Source organism: Pongo pygmaeus, chromosome Y, assembly GCF_028885625.2.
Source record: "Pongo pygmaeus isolate AG05252 chromosome Y, NHGRI_mPonPyg2-v2.0_pri, whole genome shotgun sequence".
Taxonomy (NCBI): Eukaryota; Metazoa; Chordata; class Mammalia; order Primates; family Hominidae; genus Pongo; species Pongo pygmaeus.
Window position 1 is genome coordinate 16,726,990 of NC_072397.2, and position 23,350 is coordinate 16,750,339.

General features: G+C 40.3%; 1 pseudogene; it reads left to right on the forward strand.

Annotated features, from left to right (window-relative positions):
• LOC129025698 (chromodomain Y-like protein) overlaps positions 1 to 23,350 on the forward strand; it is a 107,635-nt pseudogene that overhangs the window by 59,729 nt on the left and 24,556 nt on the right.

Below are 23,350 nucleotides of genomic sequence, written 5' to 3' on the forward strand. Positions count from 1 at the left end.
TCCTGTGTTAGTTTGCTAAGAATGATGGTTTCCAGCTTCATCCATGTCCCTGCAAAGGACATGAGTCCATTTTTTATTATGGCTGCATAGTATTCCATGGTGTACATGTGCCACCTTTTTAAATTCGGTCTATAATTGATGGTCTTTTGGGTTGGTTCCAAGTCTTTGCTATTGTGAATAGTACTGCAATAAATATACATTTGTATGTGTCTTTATAGTAGAACAATTTATAATCCTTTGGGTATATACCCAGTAGTGGGATTGCTGGGTCAAATGGTATTTCTGGTTCTAGATCCTTGAAAAATTGCCATACTTTATTCCACAATGGTTGAACTAATTTATAGTCCCACAAACAGTGTAAAAGCATTTCTATTTCTCCACATTCTTGACAGCATCTGTTGTTTCCAGACTTTTTAATGATCACCATTCAAACCGGCGTGAGATGGTATCTTATTGTGGTTTTGATTTACATTTCTCTAATGAGCAGTGATGATGAGCTTTTTTTCATATGTTTGTTGGCTGCATAAGTGTCTTCTTTTGAGAAGTGTCTGTTCATATGCTTTGCCCACTTTATGGTGGGGTTGTTTTTTCTTGTAAATTTGTTTAAGTTTCTTGTAGATTCTAAATATTAGACCTTTGTCAGATGGGTAGATTGCAAAAATTTTCTCCCATTCTGTAGGTTGCCTGTTCACTCTGATGATACTTTCTTTGGCTGTGCAAAAGATTTTTAATTTAATTAGATCACATTTATCAATTTTGGCTTTCACTGCAATTGCTTTTGTTGTTTTTTTCATAAAGTCTTCCCTATGCCTATGTCCTGTATGATATTTTCTAGTTTTTCTTCTAGGGTTTTTATGGTTGTAGGTTTTAAGTTTAAGTCTTTAAACAATCTTGAGGTAATTTTTTTATAAAATGTAAGGAAGTAGTCCAGTTTCTATTTTCTAGCTATGGCTAGTCAGTTTTCCCAGCACAATTTATTACATAGGGAATCCTTTCTTCATTGCTTGTTTTTGTCAGGTTTGTCAAACGTCAGATGGTGGTAGATGGGTAGTGTTATTTCTGAGGTCTCTGTTCTCTGTTCTGTTGTACTGGTCTATATATCTGTTTTGGCACAAGTACCATGCTGTTTTGGTTACTGTAGCCTTTTAGTGTAGTTTGAAGTCAGGTAGGGTGATGCTTCCAGCTTTGTTCTTTTTGCTTAGGATTGTCTTGGCTCTATGAGATCTTTTTAGTTCCATGTGAAATTTAAAGTAGTTTTTTTCTACTTCTGTGAAGAAAGTCAATGGTAGCCTGATGGAAATAACATTGGATCTATAAATTACTTTGGGCAGTATAGTCATTTACACTATATTGATTCTTCCCATCCTCATGGATGGATGCTCATGCATGAAATGTTTTTCCATTTGTTTGTGTCCTCTCTTATTTCCTTGAGTAGTGGTTTGTAGCTAACCTTGAAGAGGTCTTTTACATCCTTTGTAAGTTGTATTCCTAGGTATTATTTTTTTTTTAGCAATTGTGAATGTGAGTTCACTCATGATTTGACTCTCTGGTTGTCTATTATTGGTGTATAGGAATGCTTGTCATATATGTTTTTTGTATCCTGAGACTTTGCTGAAATTGGTTACCAGCTTAAGGAGTTTTGGGGCTGAAACGATGGGGTTTTCTAAGTATACAGTCATGTCATCTGCAAAAAGAGTCAATTTGACTTCCTCAATTCCTATTTGAATACCCTTTCTTTCTTTCTTTTGCCTGATTGCCCTGGACAGAACTTCAAATACTATGTTTAAAAGGAGTGATAACAGAGGGCAGCCTTGTCTTGTGCCAGTTTTCAATGACAATGCTTCCAGCATTTGCCCATTCAATATGATATTGGCTGTGGGTTTGTCATAAGTAGCTCTTATTATTTTGACAAAAGTTCTATCAATACCAAGTTTATTGAATGTCTTTAGTATGAAGGAATGTTGAATTTTATCGGAGGCCTTTTCTGCATCTATTGAGAAAATCATGCGGTTTTTGTCATTGATTCTGTTTATGTGATGGATTACATTTATTCATTTGTGAATATTAAACCAGCCTTGCATCCCAAAGATGAAGCTGACTTCATTGTGGTAGATAAGCTTTTTTATGTGCTGCTAAATTCAGTTTACCAGTATTTTATTGAGGATTTTCACACTGATGTTCATCAGGAATATTGGCCTGAAATTCTCTTTTTTCATTGTGTCTCCCAGGTATTGGTATCAGGATGATGCTGGCCTCATAAAATGAGTTAGGGCAAAGTCCCTCTTCTTCTATTGTTTGGAATAGTTTCGGAAGGTATAGTATCAGTTCCTTTTCATATCTCTGGTAAAATTCAGCTGTAAATCTTTCTGGTCCTGGGTTTTTGTTTTGTTTGGTTTGGTTTGGTTTGGTTTTTGGTAGGCTTTTAATAACTGCTTCAATGTCAGAACTTGTTATTTGTCCACTCAGGGATTGACTTCTTCCTGGTTTAGTCTTGGGAGGGTTTATGTGTCCAGGAATTTACCCATTTCTTCTAGATTTTCTAGTTTATTTGCATAGTGGTTTTTATAGTATTATCTGATAGTAGTTTGTATTTCTTGGGATCAGTGGTAATATCTCCGTTATCATTTTGTACTGTGTCTATCTGATTGTTCTCTTTTTTCATCTTTATTAGACTGGCTAGTCATCTATCTAGTTTGTTCATCTTTAAAAAAAAAAAAAAAAAAAACAGCTCCTGGATTCAATGATTTTTTGAAAGGTTTTTCTCTCTATCTCCTTTATTCCCACTCTGATCTTAGTTATTTCTTGTCTTCTGCTAGCATTTGACTTCATTTGCTCTTGCCTCTCTAGTTCTTTTAATTGTGATGTTAGAGTGTCAATTTTAGATCTTTCCCACTTTCTGATGTGGGCATTTCGTTCTACAAATATCCCTCTTAACACTGTTTTAGCTGTGTCCCTCAGATTCTGGTATGTTGTCTCTTTGTTCTCATAGGTTTCAAGTAACTTTATTATTTCTGCCTTAGTTTCATTATTTACCCAGTAGTCATTCACGAGCAGGTTGCTCAGTTTCCATGTAATTGTTTGGTTTTCAGTAAGTTTCTTAATCCTGAGTTATAATTTGATTGCACTATGGTTCCAGAGATTGTTTGTTATGATTTCTATTATTTTGCATTTGTTGAGGAGTGTTTTACTTCCAGTTATGTGGTCAATTTTAGAATAAGCCCCATGTGGTGCTGAGAAGAATGTATATTCTGTAAATTTGGGGTGGAAAGTTCTGTAGATGGCTAATAGGTCCACTTGATCCAGAGCTGAGTTTAATTCCTGGATATCCTTGTTAATTTGTGGTCTCGTTGATCTGTCTAATATTAACAATGGGTTGTTAAAATCTGCCACTATTATTGTGTGGGAGTCTAAGTTTCTTTGTAGGTCTCTAATAACATGTTCTATGAATCTGGGTGTTCCTGTATTGGGTGCATATATATCTAGGATTTTTACATCTTCTTGCTGCATTGATCCCTTTACCATTATGTAATGTCTTTCTTTGTCATTTTTGATTTTTGTTGGCTTAAGGTCTACTTTACAAGAGACTAGGATTGCAACCCCTGCTTTTTTGATTTCCATTTGCTTGGTAAATATTCCTCCATCCCCTTATTTTGAGCCTATGTGTGTCTTTGCAAGTGGATGGGTCTTCTGAATCCAGTACACTAATGAGTCTTATCTCTTTATCCAATTTGCTAGTCTTTGTCTTTTAATTGGGGCATTTATCCCATTTACATGTAAGATTAATATTGTTATGTGTGAATTTGATCCTGTCATTATGATCCTAGCTGTTTATTTTGCCCATGAGTTGATGCAGATTCTTTACAGTGTCAATGGTCTTTACAATTTGATATATTTTTGCAGTGGTTGGTACAGGTTTTTCCTTTCCATATTTAGTGCTTCCTTCAGGAGCTCTTGCAAGGCAGGCCTGGTGGTGACAAAATTTCTCAGCATTTTGTGGTCTGTAAAGGATTTTATTTCTCCATCACATATGAAACTTGGTTTGGCTGGATATGAAATTCTAGGTTGAAAATCCTTTTCTTTAAGAATGTTAAATATAGGCCCCCACTCTCTTCTGGCTTGTAGGGTTTCTGCAGAGAGATCTGCTGTTAGTCTGATGGGTTTCCCTTTGTGGGTAATCCAAACTTTCTCTCTGGCTGCCGATAACATTTTTTTCTTCATTTCAACCGTGGTGAATCTGGCGATTATGTGTCTTGTGGTTACTCTTCTTAAGGAGCATCGTTGCGGTTTTCTCTGTATTTACTGAATTTGAATGTTAGCCTGCCTTGCTATGTTGAGGAAGTTCTCCTGGATAATATCCTGAAGAGTGTTTTCCAACTTGATTCAATTTTCCCCATCACTTTCAGGTACACCAATCAAATGCAGGTTTTGTCTTTTCACATAGTCCCATATTTCTTAGAAGCTTTGTTCATTCCTTTTCATTCTTTTTTCTCTAATCTTGTCTTCACTCTTTATTTCATTAAGTTGATCTTCAATGTGGTGAAAAGAAGGAGAAATCAGACTGTTACTGTGTCTATGTAGAAGGAAGTAGACATAAGAGACTCCATTTTGTTCTGTATTAAGAAAAATTCTTCTGTTTTGAGATGTTGTTTATCTGTAACCCTAGCCCCAACCCTGTGCTCACAGAGACATGTGCTATGTTGACTCAAGATTTAATGGATTTAGGGTTATGCAGGATGTGCTTTGTTAAAAAAGTTCTTAAATGCAATATGCTTGTTAAAAGTCATCACCATTCTTTAATCTCAAGTACCTAGGGACACAATACACTGCGGAAGTCTACAAGGACCTCTGTCGAGGAAAGCCAGGTATTGTCCAAGGTTTCTCCCCATGTAATAGCCTGAGATATGGCCTTGTGGGAAAGGAAAGACCTGACTGTCCCCCAGCCTGACACCCATAAAGGGTCTGTGCTGAGGAGGATTAGTAAAAGAGGAAGGCCTCTTTGCAGTTGAGATAAGAGGAAGGCATCTGTCTCCTGCTTGTCCCTGTGAATAGAATGTCTTGGTGGAAAACCCAATTGTATGTTCTATATACGAAGGCTGGAGGTGAGACATGCTAGAAGCAATACCGTTCTTTAATGCACCAAGATGTTTGTATAAGTGCACATCAGGGCACAGCACCTTTCCTTAAACTTATTTATGACTCAGAGAACTTTGTTCACATGTTTTCCTGCTGACCCTCTCCCCACTATTACCCTATTGTCCTGCCACATGCCCCTCTCCGAGATGGTAGAGATGATGATCAATAAATACTGACAGAACTCAGAGACCAGTTCCAGCCCAGGTCCTCCATATGCTGAGCACCCCTCCCCTGGGCCCACTTTTCTTTCTCTATACTTTGTCTCTGTGTCTCTTTCTTTTCTCAGTCTCTTGTTCCACCTGACAAAAAACACCCACAGGTGTGGAGGGGCAGGCCGCCCCTTCATTCAGTCTCTGATATCCTTTCTTCCACTTGATCAATTTGGCTATTGATACTTGTGTATGCTTCATGAAGATCTTGTGCTGTGTTTTTCAGCTCCATCGGGTCATTTATGTTCTTCTCTAAACTGGTTATTCTAGTTAGCAATTCCTCTACCATTTATTTATTTATTTATTTATTTATTTATTTATTTATTTATTTGAGATGGAGTCTCACTCTGCTGCCAGGCTGGAGTGCAGTGGCGCGGTCCCAGCTCACTGCCACCTCCGCCTCCTGGGTTCAAGCAATTCTCTGCCCCAGCCTCCCAAGTAGCTGGGATTACAGGCACCCGCCACCACGCCCAGATAATTTTTTGTACTTTTAGTCGAGACGGTGTTTCACCATCTTGTCCATGATGGTCTTGAACTCCTGACCTCGTGATCTACCCACCTCGGCCTTCCAAAGTGCTGGGATTACAGGTATGAGCCACCGTTCTCAGCCCCTCTAACCTTTTTTTCAAGGTTCTTACCTTCCTTGCATTAGGTTAGAACGTGCTCTTCTGGCTCAGAAGAATGTTATTACCTACCATCTGAAGCCACTTCTGTCAATTCATCAATCTCATTCTCTGTCCAGTTTTGTTCCCTTGCTGGCAAGGAGTTGTGATCCTTTGGAGAAGAGGTGTTCTGATTTTTGGAATTTTCAGCCTTTTTACACTGTTTTTTTCTCTTTTCATGGATTTGCCTACCATTGTCTTTGATGTTGGTGACCTTCAGATGAGGTTTCTGTGTAGACATCCTTTTTGTTGATGTTGATGCTATTCCTTTCTGTTTGTTAGTTTTCCTTCTACCAGCCAGGCCCCTCTGCTGCAGGTCTGCTGGAGTTTGCTGGAGGTCCACTCCAGACCCTGTTGGCTGGGTATCACCAGCGCAGGCTGCAGAACAGCAATGATTGCTGCCTGTTCCTTCCTCTAGAAGTTTCATCCCAGGGGGAAACCTGCCAGATGATAGCCGGAACTGTCCTGTATGAGATGTCTGTCAACCCCTGCGGTGAGGTGTCTCCCAGTCAGGAGGCATAGGGGTTAGGCACCCACTTGAGGAGGCAGTCTGCCCCTTCACGGGGCTTGAGAGCTGTGCTGGGAGTTCTGCTTCTCTCTTCAGAGCTAGCAGGCAGGAATGTTTAAGTCTCCTGAAACCGTGCCCATAGCCATCCCTTCCACCAGGTGCTCTGTCAAAGGGAGATGGGAGTTTTATCTATAAGCCCTTGACAGGGACTGCTGTCTTTCTTTCAGAGATGCCCTGCCCAGAGTGGAGGAATCTAGAGAAGCAGGGAGGGATGGGAGTGTAAATTAGTTCAATAATTGTGGAAGGTACTGTAGCAATTCCTTAAGGATTTAGAAGCAGAAATACCATTTGATCCAGTATCCTATTACTGGGTGTATACCCAGATGATTATAAATCGTTCAACTATAAAGACACATGCACATGTATGTTTGTTACAGCAGTGTTTATAATAGGAAAGGCTTGGAACCAACCCAAATGCCCATCAATGATAGACTGAATAAAGAAAATACGGTACATATATAGCATGGAATACACAAAAAAGAATGAGTTCATGTCCTTTGCAGGACATGGATGAATCTGGAAACCATCATCCTCACCAAATTAACACAAGAGCAGAAAACCAAACACCACATATTCTCACTTACAAGTGGTACCTGAACAATGAGAACGTGTGGGCACAGAGAGGGGAACATCACACACCAGAGCATGTTTTGGTTTGGGGTCTAGGCAAGGGATAGCATTAGGATAAATGCCTGATGTAGATGATGGGTTGATGGGTGCAGCAAACCACCATGGCACATGGCACTATGTAAAAAACCTGCACATCCTGCACATGTATCCCAGAACTTAAAGTGTAATTAAAAAAAGCAAAAAATGGTTAAAATTATAAATTTTATGTTATGTATATTTTGCCAGAATAAAAAAATTTGTTAACGTCATTTCTCTATTCCACTTTCATCTTCTTGGTTCTCATCCACACACATTGTGAGGGCTTGGGCCATGTGCTTCTTTCTCACCTCTGCATCTGTGGCCCCAGAGCAGAGGCCAACCCATTGCATACACTCAATTAATACTTTCTTAATTAAATAATGAATAAAAACTAATGCATATTAAAGGAGGGAGACACAGTAGAAGAATTTGAGATGGGTAAGTTCAGAGTAAGTGTTTTCCAGAACTCCAAGCTTAACAATGTTCATCTAGGGAACAAACAAACAGATTGAGAATAAGAAGACATTGTCCTATGGACTCTAACCCCATCTCTTATTCTCTGGGCCAAGTTTACCCCTCAGACTATCTTGAACTGGTGAGAACATATCTGATTACCTTTATGATTCACTTTTAGGAAAATCATGCTATTAGGCCTGATTCAGTGATGAAAACCTTAAGTTTTCAAAATGAATTCACTTAAGCTGCCTAATTTCATCAGTTAGAATTCTTTTAACTCCAAATTAAAAAAAAATCCACATCATGTCTTGAACAATAAGATTCAGCAATACCCTCAGACTAATGTCCAGCTCTTTGTATATTTTTTTTAAATTTTGTACAATATAAGCAGAGGCACTGTTTCTTGATATATTCATCTGAAATATGACAAAGAGTCTTCTCTTGGCCAAACTTCACTCAGGATTCTGATCTTTCTCCCAGGGCCCATCTGTGTACTTCCTTATAAAATCCAGATTTAGCAAAGGAGTCTGCTAAGTAATTTTAGCCAGAATCGTCCATCCTCAATATCTGATTATCCTTGATATCTGATTATGTTACACATTCTCCACCATCCCCTAGGTGATGTCTGATCACCCTGGCCTGTCTTTGGCAAGAATCCTGTTGAGTCAGTTTAGCGAGAATTTCCCTTACCTATGATATTTCCTTAGTAATTTTCCATCCACTGACCCCCACCCTGCTGCTTGGCTGTAAATTTTTCCTTTCCATATTCAGAGTTGAGTCCAATCTCTCTATATGACTGCAACAACCTATTTTAATGGTTCCCAAAACTACTGTAATGGTCCTAAATTGAAGTCTTCCTTACCATGCTTTAACAAGTATCATTGAATAATTTGTTTCTCCACAAATATACTCATCCTTACAGAAGTGAAGCAGCCTGAACTGACAGTGTTACTAATTCACTGTTGGGGAGGGGAGTGATTATTCCTGAATACACAGTCCTTTTCCTCCAGTACCCTGCATCATTGGGGAGTATGACCATAGTGATTAGGCTGAAGATCAGTCAGCAGTGGGTACACAAGAGGGGTATCTTGGAATCAGTTTATTTCATAATGAAAGAGTAGTAATTCTCAAATATGGGTAATTTTGCTCTCCTCATCCAGAGGACATTTGCCAATATCTAGAGCAATATTTTATCTCAACTAGAGTGGAGATGGGGTGAAGTCCTCCCAGAATGCATTGAGTAAAGGCCAGGATGTTACTAAACATCTTAGAATGCAGAGGACAGCCCTCTTACCTCACAAAGAAATGTCTGGTCCACAATGTCAAAAGTAAAAACATTACAGACACAACATTAGATCTGCATATCCACAGTCAAAACAATTCTGTCTATAAGCTGAAATAAAATAGGCACTGCGATAAAATGACAAAAACGATCTTGGAACTAGACCTCATAATTAACATTAGATCAACAGAAAGCCCTTGTTTCAAAAGTAATTAGCTGAAAATGTAAAAAACATTATTTTTTCAGGAAAAAAGTCAACCTGCTGATAACAAATGAGATAGGCTTGATCTATTCCTTGTTAAAGTCCTAGAAGTTAAGTCCCAGGGTGCTAGTATGGCCTCCTGAACTAACTAAGCAATTTTGCTATTGTAAAGCCAGTTAATGATGGAAGGACCAATTTCCCCAGATGGATCACTGGTTTTCAAACACATCTATCTGCCTCTGGAGGTGCCCTAGGGATTTTCTGGTGAGGGGTGCAAATGATTCTCCGACCCCCTTTTCACCATCCTGCACAAAATCACCTATGCTTTATGTATGTGACATGAAATAGGTCAAAATATAAGCAGTATAATTCATATGTGCTAGATTATATATATATGCAGTGTCTTTTTGTTTCTAGAATTAATCTCATTGTCCTCTTAGATGTTCTTTCCAGTGGAGAAAGTAAAATCTTAAACTCACTGATGAAAGATACCTCAGTATTTTCCTGATAAATGCAGCCTTAATCAGGGTAAAATTAAATTTTAATTTTACCAAAAATTAACACCAAAAATTTCTGACCTGTGGGTTTTTTTTTTTGTTTGTTTGTTCACGTTTCAGTAAACAGTAGAATACCTTCCTGAAATGATATAGGAGCGAAGGATAGATACAATGGAGGTCATTAAAAAGAGTAAATATCAGCCAGGCATGGTGGCTCACACCTGCAATCCCAGCACTTTGGGAGGCCAAGATGGGCCAATCAGAATGTCAAGAGTTCAAGACTGGTCTGGCCAACATAGTGAAACCCCATCTCTACTAAAAATTAGCTGGGCATGGTGGCACATGCTTGTAATCCCAACTACTTGGGAGGCTGAGGCAGCACAATCACTTGAACCCAGGAGGTAGAGGTCACAGTGAGCTGAGATCATGCCACTGTACTCCAGCCTGTGTGACACAGTGAGACTGTCAAGAAAAAAAAAAGAGTGAATATCTAGTCAAATACTCAAATCAAATGATCTAACTTGGCTGTTTTCTCTGTTCCTCAGGATAGCATTTAGAGGGAGGAAAATTGTATGATCTCCAGTGGAGAAGCCAGCTGGCCTACGTGCAGGTTTTCATGCTGTCCTCTGAAAACCAGCTGGTTCCTTGTCTCTATTGGTCACTAGATGACTGACTATCATCAATGATACTTGATGATTTGTGTTCTGTTCTCTTTGACACTCCTGGGACCCAGTATAACTTGGAACAGAAGGAATCCAAGCTAGGCCCAGGACGGGGGTCCACACAAACACTTTCTTTTATTTTTATTTGGACTGTATTCACTGGTAGGGGCTCTATAGTCTAATAGCTGCAGCTTGAACCAGCTGGAATCCAAGCTTTGCCCAGCATTAGAATTTTCCCCAACATTCTTAAATTACCCCTTACTTGACATGTAGGTATGACAGATAACAATAACTAAAGGATGATATGTTTTTCTTTTTCTTTTTCTTGTTACTCTGCATTTCCTTATGCATCAAGTGAGACAACTTCCTTGGAGTTGGGTACATCATTTTAAAATTCCATCTGTAACTTTTACCTTCAGTAACTGATTACAGCACAGCTATAATTCCGTATCAGGGCTGACTCTGTAGCCATCCAGAAATTAAACATTCATTAACATCCACTCTTTCACCCTTTTTCTTCCCAAACCACATACTCCAGTGAGTCAGGTTTGGTCCCATGAATCCCACTTCTGACACCAACTGTGATAACTGGAGCTGACTATAAGTTTAGAAAGCACAATATCCACAAAATGGTCCTCACTTCTGACAGCAATTACAAATTTCTGGTAGGTTCTCAAAGCCACTTTCAGTTTTCATAATTTTCCATAAGGACTCACAGGATTCACTGAAAGTTGTTATACTGATTGTTACAGTTTATTATAGGGAAAGGACACATATTCAAATCAGTAAAACAAAGATGTACAGGGCAGAGTTTGGGAGGGTACCAAATCTAAAGCTTCTGTTTCCCCTTTCCTGGTTTCATTATGTGCATATGACTGACAGACTGCCAACATGATTGAATTTAGTCTCTAAGTTGACTTACACTATGTGACCCAAAGTTCACACTCTGAATCACATGATTGATCTTTCTAGCATGGCCAGCCCCCACCCTAAATCACATATTTGGTCTTTCTTTTGTAGCTAGCCTCACCCTAAGATCTAGTGTGGTCAGCTGGCACTCTAAACAAGGACACTCCTATCAGGTATTATATAGACCAATTCTCAGAAGCTGAGGGCATAGGCTAGTCCTCTGGGTAAGGCCAATTTTTTTACTACACAGATCTGTACCTCACACCATATTTAAATATTCACTCAAAATAGGTCAAAGACATAAATTTAAGAACTAAAATTATAAAATTCAGAATAAAACATTGGTATAAATTTTCATGACCTCCCAGTAGGCAGAGGTTTCCTAGATACATCACCAAAAGTACAAGTTACAAAGGCGAAAATAGAGAAATGAAACTTGACCAAAATGTAAAATGTTTGTGTCTTAAAGGACACTATCAAGAAAGTGAAAAACAACCTACAAAATCGTAGACAATATTTGTACTATTTCTTAAATATTTATAATAAATTTTTTAAATGTAATCATTAGTGGTTTAACTAGAAAATTAATATTTGCTCATTCTAAAATGTCACATTTTAGGAGTTTATAAACCATCAAAAGGAAATCCAATAGTAACTTCCTACAAGAAAGCTACTCTTAACAATTTGGGGCAATATTCAGTGAAATGACATTTTTTACAAAAAATAAACTTTAAACAACACTTTACAACTTGTTTTTTTTTTCCCTTAATGTATATCGAGGCCACATTCTGTGTCCGTAATTAAATTGCTATTTAGTATTCTACTGTATGAATTTACAATAATTTACTGCTTCTCTAGGAATGCACACTGGGATTGTTTCCGTTTTTTCTTTACTAGAAACAGTGTATCAGTGGACATCTTTCATATGTAATTTTGATTAAAGTTATACATGAATAAAAGTCACAGCTAACTGTGTAGATGTCTTTTCAAGTACTTTTGTGGTCATCTGCTGTTTTTACCTGCCCAGTTAATTATCACAACTTCTTATAACACATCCCATTTTCTTTTGGAGAACTGCCTCCTCTATTCCATGCGGTTCTTAATGGGGCTGCAAATCAGAGTACCCTGCTACTCCCACCATAGTAATTATTGCAATGAGATCCTGTGACCCAACCAAGGAATCAGATTCCTTCTCTGGGATTTAACATATGAATCCTCAGAAAGAAAATCTCCTTCTTTACCTGGAGATGGTTCCTGGAAAAATAGAGGCCCAGAGCTCTGTAGTGAGACTATCCGTTTCTTACTGCCTGTGGGGATCCCACATAGAGTCAGAAAAATAAAATAGGTAAGAATGAGACTATTGCACAGAGAAAAATAGGTATGATATAGAATGAGCTAGTGACATTCACGTTATTGAATCCAGTCCTATCCAAAGCAGTATCCACTCTTGATTTCCCAGTTACTATATAAAACAAATTATCTTTTCTGGAATGGGGTTTCTGTGTTTCATACAATAGTTCCCCATTATCTGTGTGGCTTTGCCTTCTGTGGTTTCAGTGACCCATATTTAACAGTGGTCTGAAAATAGATGAGTACACTGCAATAAGGTATTTTGAGACAGAGAGAAAGCACATTCAGATAACTTTTATTACTATATATTAATTATTCTGTTTTATTACTCGTTATTGTTGTTAACCTCTTACTGTGCCTAATTTATGAGTTAAACTTTATCATAGACACATGTATAGAAAAAAACAGTATATATTAAAGTCCATACTACCTTTGATTACAGGCATCCATTGAGAGTCTTGAAATGTATTCCCTGTGAGTAAGGGGGGACCACCACAGTGTAAAGCCTCACTAGACATTACATTATTCAGCATCTTTTTACATCTGATGTCAGACTAGAGGTCTGAAGGTGGCAGATTTCTAGTAGGTGCTAAAAGAGAAAGGCCTCAGCTATTCAAATACATGCAGTCAGTTACATATGTATACATGTGCCATGTTGGTGTGCTGCACCCATCAACTCGTCATTTAGCATTAGCGTATCTCCTAATGCTATCCCTCCCCTCTCCCCCAACCCCACAACAGTCCCCAGAATGTGATGCTCCCCTTTCTGTGTCCGTGAGTTCTCATTGTTCAATTTCCACCTATGAGTGAGAACATGCGGTGTTTGATTTATTGTTCTTGCAATAGTTTGCTGAGAATGATGGTTTCCAGTTTCATCCACGTCCCTACAAAGGACATGAACTCATCATTTTTTATGGCTGCATAGTATTCCATGGTGTACACGTGCCACATTTTCTTAATCCAGTCTATCGTTTTTGGACATTTGGGTTGGTTCCAAGTCTTTGACATTTTGCACATGTACCCTAAAACTTAAAGTATAATAATAATATAAAAAGAAAATAAAATAAAAAATAAAAAAAAATACATGCAGTCAGCACAAACCACACAATCCCTAAGCACCTAGTGGCTGTTTGGCTGTACTGGCTCCCTGGTTTCCTAGCAACCAATCTCCTTTCTTCCTCACACACTCACACTTTTTGGGACATTGCCTTCTCAAGGCAGCCTTTAATGTGTATGTTTGGGAGGTAGAAAAGGAAAAGGCAAGGAAATACATGCAACATAATTTGCTCCAGGACTGGAGACTTGAGACCATATGTTAGAGGAAGACTAGTTTACAGACTAAGAAAATTCAGTGGCAGACTGAAAATAGCAAGAAGCTGGACACAGCAGCTTGGGCCTGTAATCCAAGATACTCAGGAAGCCAAGGTGGGAGGATTGCTTGAGGTCAAAAGTTCAAGACCAACCTAAGAAACATAGCAAGATCCTGCCTCTAAAATTAAAATAAATAAATAAATAATAAAAGCTGGTCATGGTGTTGTGTACCGGTAGCCCCAGATACATAGGAGGTTGAGGTGGGAGGTTTACCTGAGCCTAGGATTTCCACAGTGCAGTAAGCCATGATTGTAGTATCGCACTCCAGCCTGGGTTATAGACAGAGACTCTGTCTCTAAATAAATAATCAGTTAAATAAAGCAAGAGATTTTGCTTTAGTTTTAAAATTCTTGGTTGCTTATAGCTAATTATTTTTGTAAAAATAAAATTACCTGCATTATTCAGTTTGGGCTACCATAACAAAACACTATGGATTAAGTGGCTTAAAGCACATAAATTTATTTATGCACACTTCTGGAGGCTAGAAGTCCAAGATCAAGGTTCTGGTTAACTTGATTTCTGGTGAGGTCTTTCTTCCTGGCTTGCAGATGACCATGTTTCCACTGTGTCCTCAGATCACCTTTCTCCCATGTGTGCCAGGAACAAGGTGTACACAGGCAAAGAATCTTTCCTCCCCTTCCTACAAGGTCATTAATCCCACCATGAGGGCCCCATCCTCATAAATTTATGTAAACCTAATTACCTCCCAAAGTCCCCATCTCTAAATAATATCACATTGGGAATTAGGGCTTTAGCATATAAATTTGGGGTGGAGGTACATAAATATTCAGTCTACAACACTACCTGAATATTAATAAAATATTTTTCATATTTGTAATTCACGTGATATTCACAACAGTGATGCGATAAGACAGGTTATATTAATTAAATTTTACATAATCAAAAATTAAGGGACACAGTCAGAAAACTAGAACAGCATTCCTCCTATCTGTGGACTAATTTATCTTGTCTTCTGATCCCAGAGGCTTTCAGTAATTTTCTCAGTCACAAGCAATATCATATTAGGTACAGCAATGCTAGGACTATGGTTTATTTGCTACTTCTTTTTTTTTTTTTTTTTTTGGCAGCACACAAGGCCCTTTCCCTCGGTATTAGTTTCAACACTGCATTATATAGATATCAGCTAATAAACAATTGTTGTCATGAGGATAGTTACATAAGGTGCATGACTTTACAAGAGAAGAGCAGCAGACTGAAATGTTAAAATTAATTTTATTTTCATTTAGTGGCATTGGATGCAGCGGCATCTCTGTCCATCCAGACACTTTCCAGAATATGCATGGCCCTTGACCTCAGGATCTCTTTCCTACCACATAAATCCATCTCCAAGTGTCTACTTCCAAATGGAACTGGAATCTGCTGCATGCCATTCTCTCCATCACCAATACCCATGACTACATCTTAGTTGGTTTTTCTGTTTCTTCTCCTCTATGGTTGACAAATAAAATACTGGACACTGAGTTAAAATTCAATTTGAGATCAGGTTAGTTACATATGTATACATGTGCCATGCTGGTGTGCTGCACCCATTAACTTGTCATTTAGCATTCGGTATATCTCCTAATGCTATCCCTCCCCCACCCCACAACAGTACCCAGAGTGTGATGTTCCCCTTCCTGTGTCCATGTGTTCTCATGTGCACATGTACCCTAAAACTTAAAGTATAATAGTAATAATAAAATAAAATAAAATAAAATAAAATAAAATGTTTTTTGTTTTGTTTGTTTTTTGTATAAACTGGGCACCCTACATATATGTGTGTGTGCAAATATATATTATATAATATATATATTTTCTAATTCTGGCAATTCTTCCTTTAGTTAATAGCTGCTTGAAAATGTAAAGCTGATTACTCCTCTGCTTAAACTCTTCAAAATTATGCCATTGCTCTTTGGAAGAAACTCAACTTCTTAATATGAAACCCTGCATGATCTAGTCTCCCCAAATAAGTTGGATTCTGGAGCCAAATTACTTAGGAAGAATTTTATGTATCTCACTCAAAGAAGCCTTCCTAACATCCAGATCCTAAAAAATTGCCCTCCTATAACCCCTCTTTGTGCCCTTTACTTTCCTGGTACAGTTCTTGTGGAGGAGGGTCGACCACTTATTCCCCTTTCCCTGTGTTTCCAAATAAGGGGCCCTCCACTGGTGTGACACCCCTCACCTTTTGCTTTGCCCTAGTGGAGGAGCAACCACTTCTCCTATTGGTGGGTTTGGGGAAAGGAACTGGCCACGCATGGCCTGGCCCTTCTCAGTTGTAGAAATTGCTGTTTGGGACTCTTCTACACCTGCAAAGTCAACTGATGGGATGGATCAGTTCTTGTGGCCTGGGATTGTGCACAGAAGTGTGATAAGTACAATTCAGAACACTGGCACATTGATAAGCCCAGTTGGTCAGACCTAAGCTGTATTCTTCTTATTAGTAATGAAGGTGATATTTTACCTCCAAACCCTTGACTCCTATGCCTGACTCAGCTGTTTCTAAGTCAAGGGGAAGAGGAACACGTTAATTATTAACTTCCTAAACTGTCAGTAGCATTCATTACAATTTGTATTTATATGTTTATTTATGTTTGTTTAGCGGTTTATTTAATGTGTAGGGACCATGCCTATTTTACTCAACTGTTGCATCCCCAAATGTCTACTATGGTGCTAGGCATAGGTTTTATCTTTTTTATATTGAGATGATTAAATAAATAAATAAATAAATAAATAAATGGTACCTTGTTGCCCACCACAGTCCTGCCACCCACACCACTCTGACCATACCTACAGCCTAGGATGGGGAGGATAGTTGAGTCCTAACTGATCACTTAGCAATAGCTGTTTGGTGCTCTGTGTTGAGAAGCATGCTGAGGCTGTGCCCAGCCTCATCATAAAATTGCACCATGATCAATTCTTTATGTCTGCCGTGCATGCCAGAGTGGACAACATGGGACAGCTTGCATAGATTTTCCCTTCTTGGCTTAGAAACATCTGGGGTCATATTGTTCACCATCAGATGTACTCATTTGGAGCAATGCCAGTCTAGATGAGATTTCAGCTGCTATTCTCTTCTGGGCACTGATTTGGATATCTGGTCATTTCCTGCTGAGCCTATCCTACAGCTGAGTGTGTCCTGCAAATACAATCCCCATTCACTTCCTTCTAGCCTCCTCCCCTTTCTTTCTGGGTCCAATGGAGGCCCAGCACTCACATAAATTATGAGAAATTATGTCACAGCCCATAAACCTCACTATGGTGGAAGGAAATGGGGTATACACTGGCTTCAGTTGAGGCAAATCAAAAGGAAGATGTCTTGTGAGACACTCAATTCAGCTGCAATTCAAAGAATTTCTTCTAACACTAGGGGTTCTGCCTAAGGAAAGTCTTGGAGAGACCCCAATCCTGAAGCTGTGGATCTTCTGGCTCACATGGTCTGCTTCTAGCCATTCAGACCAGGTTTGTTACTTTCATTTTTTGAGATTATTTTTGTGTATGTCTGCCTTTGAGGGTGTATGATATTTTCCAGTTGATGTGCTAAGTATTCCTCTATATATAGCTTCCATTCTCCATGATCACTCTATCTTCCATACTCACTCTATCCTCCATACTCTCAGTCAGCCTCATCTCTTCTCTCTCACAGCTTACTCCCACAACATCGCTAGGTTTCAATCATCATCCTCACATCATGCCTCCTTTCTGACTTTCCCTTTCATTTCCCCACCCAAACTTTATGGACCGTTGCACTTGTGATTCTGGTTGCACATTAGAAATCACTTAAGAATCTTTTGAAAATCTAATGCTCAGGTGGCAACCAGATCAATTAAATTCGAATCTCTGAAGATTCAACCTGAGTGTCAGTAGTTTTTAAATCTCCCTAGGAGATTACAAGGTGCAGGCAAAGATGAGAACCACAGCTCCAGCCCCAGCAAGGATAAGCACCATTCAGGATTTTTGAACTCTATAACCATATGTTTAAAGCATCCTCTGCCTACTGACTTTCATTAGTCATAGAGGTGATTTTAGAATTAAATGAATGGGGTACCTTAGAGGCATCTAGCATTTGACAGAACAGGAGACCTGCAGGATGTTCACAGCAATTGAAAAAAAGAATTCTTTCATCAAACAAGTTTGTATAGTACTTCATTCTATATACACTTTCAGAGATTTATGAGGCAAATTAACCTCAAGAATCCAATAAATGTGGCAGGAACAAAAAAAGAGACAGCAGTAATTCATTCAACCTGACCTCTAGGTTTCCCAAATTTATTTAAGGACACCTGTTAACACCTAAGGGAACTCACTTGTAAAACTCTCTTAGTCCAACTTTTTCTTCGAACAAAAGCATGGAAGGGTTAAATGATTTAAACCCTTAATATTTACACAGATCACCTTGTGATGAATATTTGCATTACTAAGGATTGAATTTCATTTTCCTTTAAATATCTAGTACTTCCTCCCCACCTGTGGTGCATTTCTGTGTTCCTTCACATGAGACGTGATCATTAATGTTCAAAGGTACTTAGTGGCAGTGTTAGTAACAACTGCTGGTTGAATATTAATCAGATATTGAGTGAAATACTTTAAATATGATAGTTTATTTATTAATTCAACGAATCTTGATTGAATGCCTTCCTCTCTAGAGTAGCATCTTTTGCATATTTAACAGGAGTATATGCAACTATGGAATAACAAGAACAATAATAATAATAATACCTAAACTTTCTGTAGCATTTAGCATGAGTCAGACACATGGGCTTTACCTATATTAACTGATTTATTTCTCACAATAACCACTATGAGGTTGGTTGCATTATTATCCTCATTTCACAGATGGGAAACTGACCCACAAAGAGGTTAAGTAAGTTGCCTAAGGTCACAGCACAAGTTAGTCAGCGATGGAGCAGGCTTTCAAATCCAGGCAGTCTGTTTCCAGTGGATGGACTCTTAACCACTCCTCTATACTATATGTTTCATAGCATATGAACAACTATTTAAATAGTGAGGTTATTTCTACCCATCATTTTGTTTAATGAGCTTGGGGTGGGAGCTCCATATTTCTCTTGCAGTAAAATATCTTTTTGCATTGAGTGTGATCCCTTTGTTTAAAGATCCTACTGTTTAAATGCTACAACCCCTAATACTAGTTAGTTCACCTGCTGAAATGAAGATCTGTCCCTGCGTTGTGGTAGAAATGACAGTGTGGGCTTCTAAAAGAAGTGTTGGCTTCCAGAAGGCTAGCCTCCAATATGGCAAAATCCTAAGGAACTATTCAAGGGCAATTTTAACTATATTCAATTTTCAGCTTAAATCCTCAATTACCATTTGAGATATGCATGGTGCTGAATTTACTTGCCAATGAGATATAAAGAAATGTCTGCTGGGGGACTTCTGGGAAAGCCATGACTTTCCTCATGAAGGGAGACAGGTACAGCTTGAGCCAGACCTTCTTCTTTCTGCCTTGAATGCAGGTGTGGCGGATGGAGCATTGGAGCAACCATGAGAAAAAATAATAGAGACATGAAGAAAACAACAAAGATGCTGTCCCAGACATCATTGAACAGTCAGCAACTGCCCACTACCAAACATATTGTCATGTGAAAAAATAAAAACTTCAAATTCAAGTTACTGGGTTATGTTTTTGTTTTTGTTTTTGTTTTTTAGATGGGGCCTCACTCTGTTGCCCTGATTGGAGTGCAGTGGCATGATCTTGGCTCACTGCAGCCTCAATATCCTGGGCTTAGTGATTCTCCCGCCTCAGCTTCCTGAGTACGCAACCACAGGCATGGGACATGGCACCCAGCTAATTTTTGTATTTTTTGTAGAAATGGGTTTTCCCCTTGTTTCCTAGGCTTGTCTCAAACTCTTGGACTCAAGCAATCAGTGCACCTCAGCCTCTCAAACTGCTGGGATTACAGGCATGAGCCACAAAACCCAGCCCATGTTTTCTTTTATTTTAGCCAAAACATTCTTTTACTGATATACCTACTCTGATGGCACTTACCATTCACCTGGACAATAATAAATTAATTATGTATAACATATAGATAAGAGCATACAGCATACAGAGATACAGATCTCTGTATCTAGCATATAGATGTAGACAGATCTGTATTATAATTATATTTCCATTTACAAACTGAAGTGTGCAAGATATATTTCTCTGTATTCTCTATAATTCATTTAAATTTTTAATTGAGACCTTATTTTGCCAGGCAGTGGAAACTTGATTTCATCAGTTTGTGTAGGTTTCCTTCTGTGTCTAAGGAGTATTGGGGGAAGGTGGGCTTCACTGAATCAAGATACTGATGGAAGTAAGCATCTGGTCTTAGCCATTATACTTCCACACTAACATCTGTGGAGATGTATTTGTTCTTTCTGGGCCCCTCATTTCTGACTGTGGGATCCTTTGAGCCCAGCACTTTCAGTGACTTCCAGAAACTTCTTGGGTGCATAGGGAACCATCTGCCATATAGGGTCATGGAGAAAAGCAAGACAGGATTATGGCTCACCCTGGAGTTATGTGGAGCCAAGGGAACCTCCCCCACCCAGGGAAGCAGAGATTGAATGCGCAACTTCAGGAATCCATGCTTCTCCCATGGATCTTTGCAACCCTCAGGTCAGGAGATCCACTTGTGAACCCATTCCACCAGTGTCTTCAGTCTGACACATAGAGCTATGTGGAGTCTCAGAAGTGCAGCTGCTCAGGCATGTATGGAGACCAGGGAGCCTTAGATACTTGGGCTCTCTGGGCTTTCTGGCAAAAGCAGCTGCAACTCTGTCAAAGTGGGAGGATAGACCTCTGGACCCCTAAGAAAGAGGTTGAATCCAGGGGGCCAAACAGCAACAGTCTGCAGGCCCCACTTCCACTGCACCTTACAGGATAAGTCCCACTAGCTTAGAATTCCAGCCAGCCACCAGTAGTGGCATTGCACCTCCCTAAGAAGGAGCTCCTGGTGGTAGGGATGGACTGCCATCTTTGCTTTATGGGTGACTCAGACATTCCAGCTTTTGGAGAGACCACGCTGTCCAGAGGCAGAAGGGATACCCTAGCAAAGTAGAGCTGCTCTATGAAAACAAGCCTAGACTGCTTTTTAAAGTGGGTCTCTGATCCCGATCCTCTTCACTGGAGAGGACATCCCAACCTGTGGTCTCCAGCCACCCTCTTCAGTGTTCTACAGCAAACAAAGCTATGAAAACCCTCTGGGGTGGAGCTCCCAGAGGGAGAGGGGTGAGCTGCAACCTTTGCTGTTTGGGTGACTTAGCCATTCCAGCCTTCGGGCTTTAGAGTCCAAGCTGACCAGGGGCAGAAGCGGTGCCCTAGCACAGAACAGCTGCTCCACAAAAATGTGGGCAGACTGCTTCTTTAAGTGGGTCCTCGATCCCATTTCTCCTTACTTGACAGGACCTCATAAATGGGACCTCCAGCCACCCCAGCGACTGTTCTCCAGCTGTCAGAGGTTTCAAACCTCCCTGGGACAAATCTTCCAGAGGGAGAAGTAGGCCGCCGTTTTTGCTGTTTAGGCAACTTAGCCATTCCAGCCTTTGGGCTTCAGAGTGTCTGAGGGGACTGGGGCTTGAAGCGGACCCCAAGCACAGCACAGCTGCTCTATGAAAATGTGGACAGACATCTTTTTTAGCACATTCTGAACCCCATTTATGCTCACTGGGTGAGACCTCCCAACTGGGGTCTCCAGCCACTTCCCACAAGTGCATTCAGGCTGGACACAGGTGTGTACCTCCTTAGGATAGAGCTCATAAAGGGAGGGACAGGTTGTCACCTTTTCTGTTTCATAGCCTTCACTGGTGATATCTCCAGGTGCTGGAAAATCTGAGGGGACAAGGGACTGGAGAGGACTTCCAGCATACTACAGTAGCCCTACAGAAAAGTGGCCAAATTGTTATGTGTGTGCCTGTTCCCATATCTCCTTAACAGGGAGGTCCTCCAGGCCTGGGCCTCTAGCCACACCCTACCAGAGCTATCAAGCCAGCAGCAACTCAGCAACTCCCAAGATGGAGCTTCCAGGGAAAGCTGAAAACTTTTCTGACACTGCCTCTGTGGTGGAACTGTCCTTGCTACCCTTGGACTAACAAAGAAGCAAAGACCCTAAGTACATTATCCACACATCCAACAAGCTGTAGTTGACCCAAGGAAAGGAGGTCGGTCCATCTCCTCCAGGTCCCACACAACCCCATTGCTATCACCAGACAGGGAACCCCTGGCTTTGGTCCATGGCACAGATCTTCCATCCTGGGATGATTGCACTGAGCAATTGCTGACCCACATCTCTCTGGGGTAGAGCCACCAGGAGACAAGAAAAGTGATGGGGAAGCTAGCCAGCTGATGTGGAGCCCAGATGGTTTGGTGTGGGAGTGTCTGTAGTGGAGGAGTATGCCCAGGAACGACCATCCCTGTAGGCTTAAATTGCTCCCATAAGAAACTTTAGCCCTAGGGGATCTATTGGACCTGATCTCTGCAGAATGATCTTGCACATCAAACGGGGCTGGTCTGATCTGAGCACTCCTTGGTCTGTTGTTCACTCTATTGGTCACTCCCAGGTCCCCAGCCTGACCACACATGCTTACAGGGAAGACTTGGGTTCCCTGGGGTCCCACCACATAGCTTCTGTGCTGGCAGACCATGGAGAGTTTCCTGAAGACTCCAGCAAGTCAGCCCCTATGGCTGTGCACCAGCCCACATGTTTCCTCCGCATACTGAACTTCCCCTGAGCCCATGGCTACTCCCCACATCACTTTGTTGGTGCATGTCTGCATGGGCAGGCTTTGCTTTACTTGTCCCACCATGACACAGGTGTGTAGCAATGCCCAACCCTCCACTGACCATCACTGCAGACAGAGCCTTGGTGGGCACCAAGCCAACAAACTCCACCTCTGCCAGTAGCCTGCCCTTGTGCTAACACTGTGCAGAGAACAGGGGATCCTCCCACACCCTGATATATCACTCCTGTTTGCAGGACACAGAGAGGGCACCCAGACCTGTGCCAGCCAGCACCCTTCCCCAAGCCAACACCACCTCAAATGCAACAGCATACACAGTCCCCAGTTGCCTTGCCTCCTCCACTGTGGTAAATGCACCCAGAAAGACAGGAACCCCCATATGCACTAGCGCTATGCTAAAGGTCCTACACCTCAGACCACTCCCAAGCACAGTAGAGTCCAACCTTGAGGAGCCAGAGAACATAGTTGGGACCCAACATAAGTCCCTCAGAGTTAGAGCACACAGTCCAGGAGTTGGGAACTGAGCATTGGCCCCCTAAAATCTCCCAGAAATTTAGCTAGTTTTCTGAATACACCATATACCACAATCAAACCCTCAAGGTCATCAAACAGGATAAAAGAAAAAAAAAATCTACAGCTCAGCAACCTCAAAGATTAAA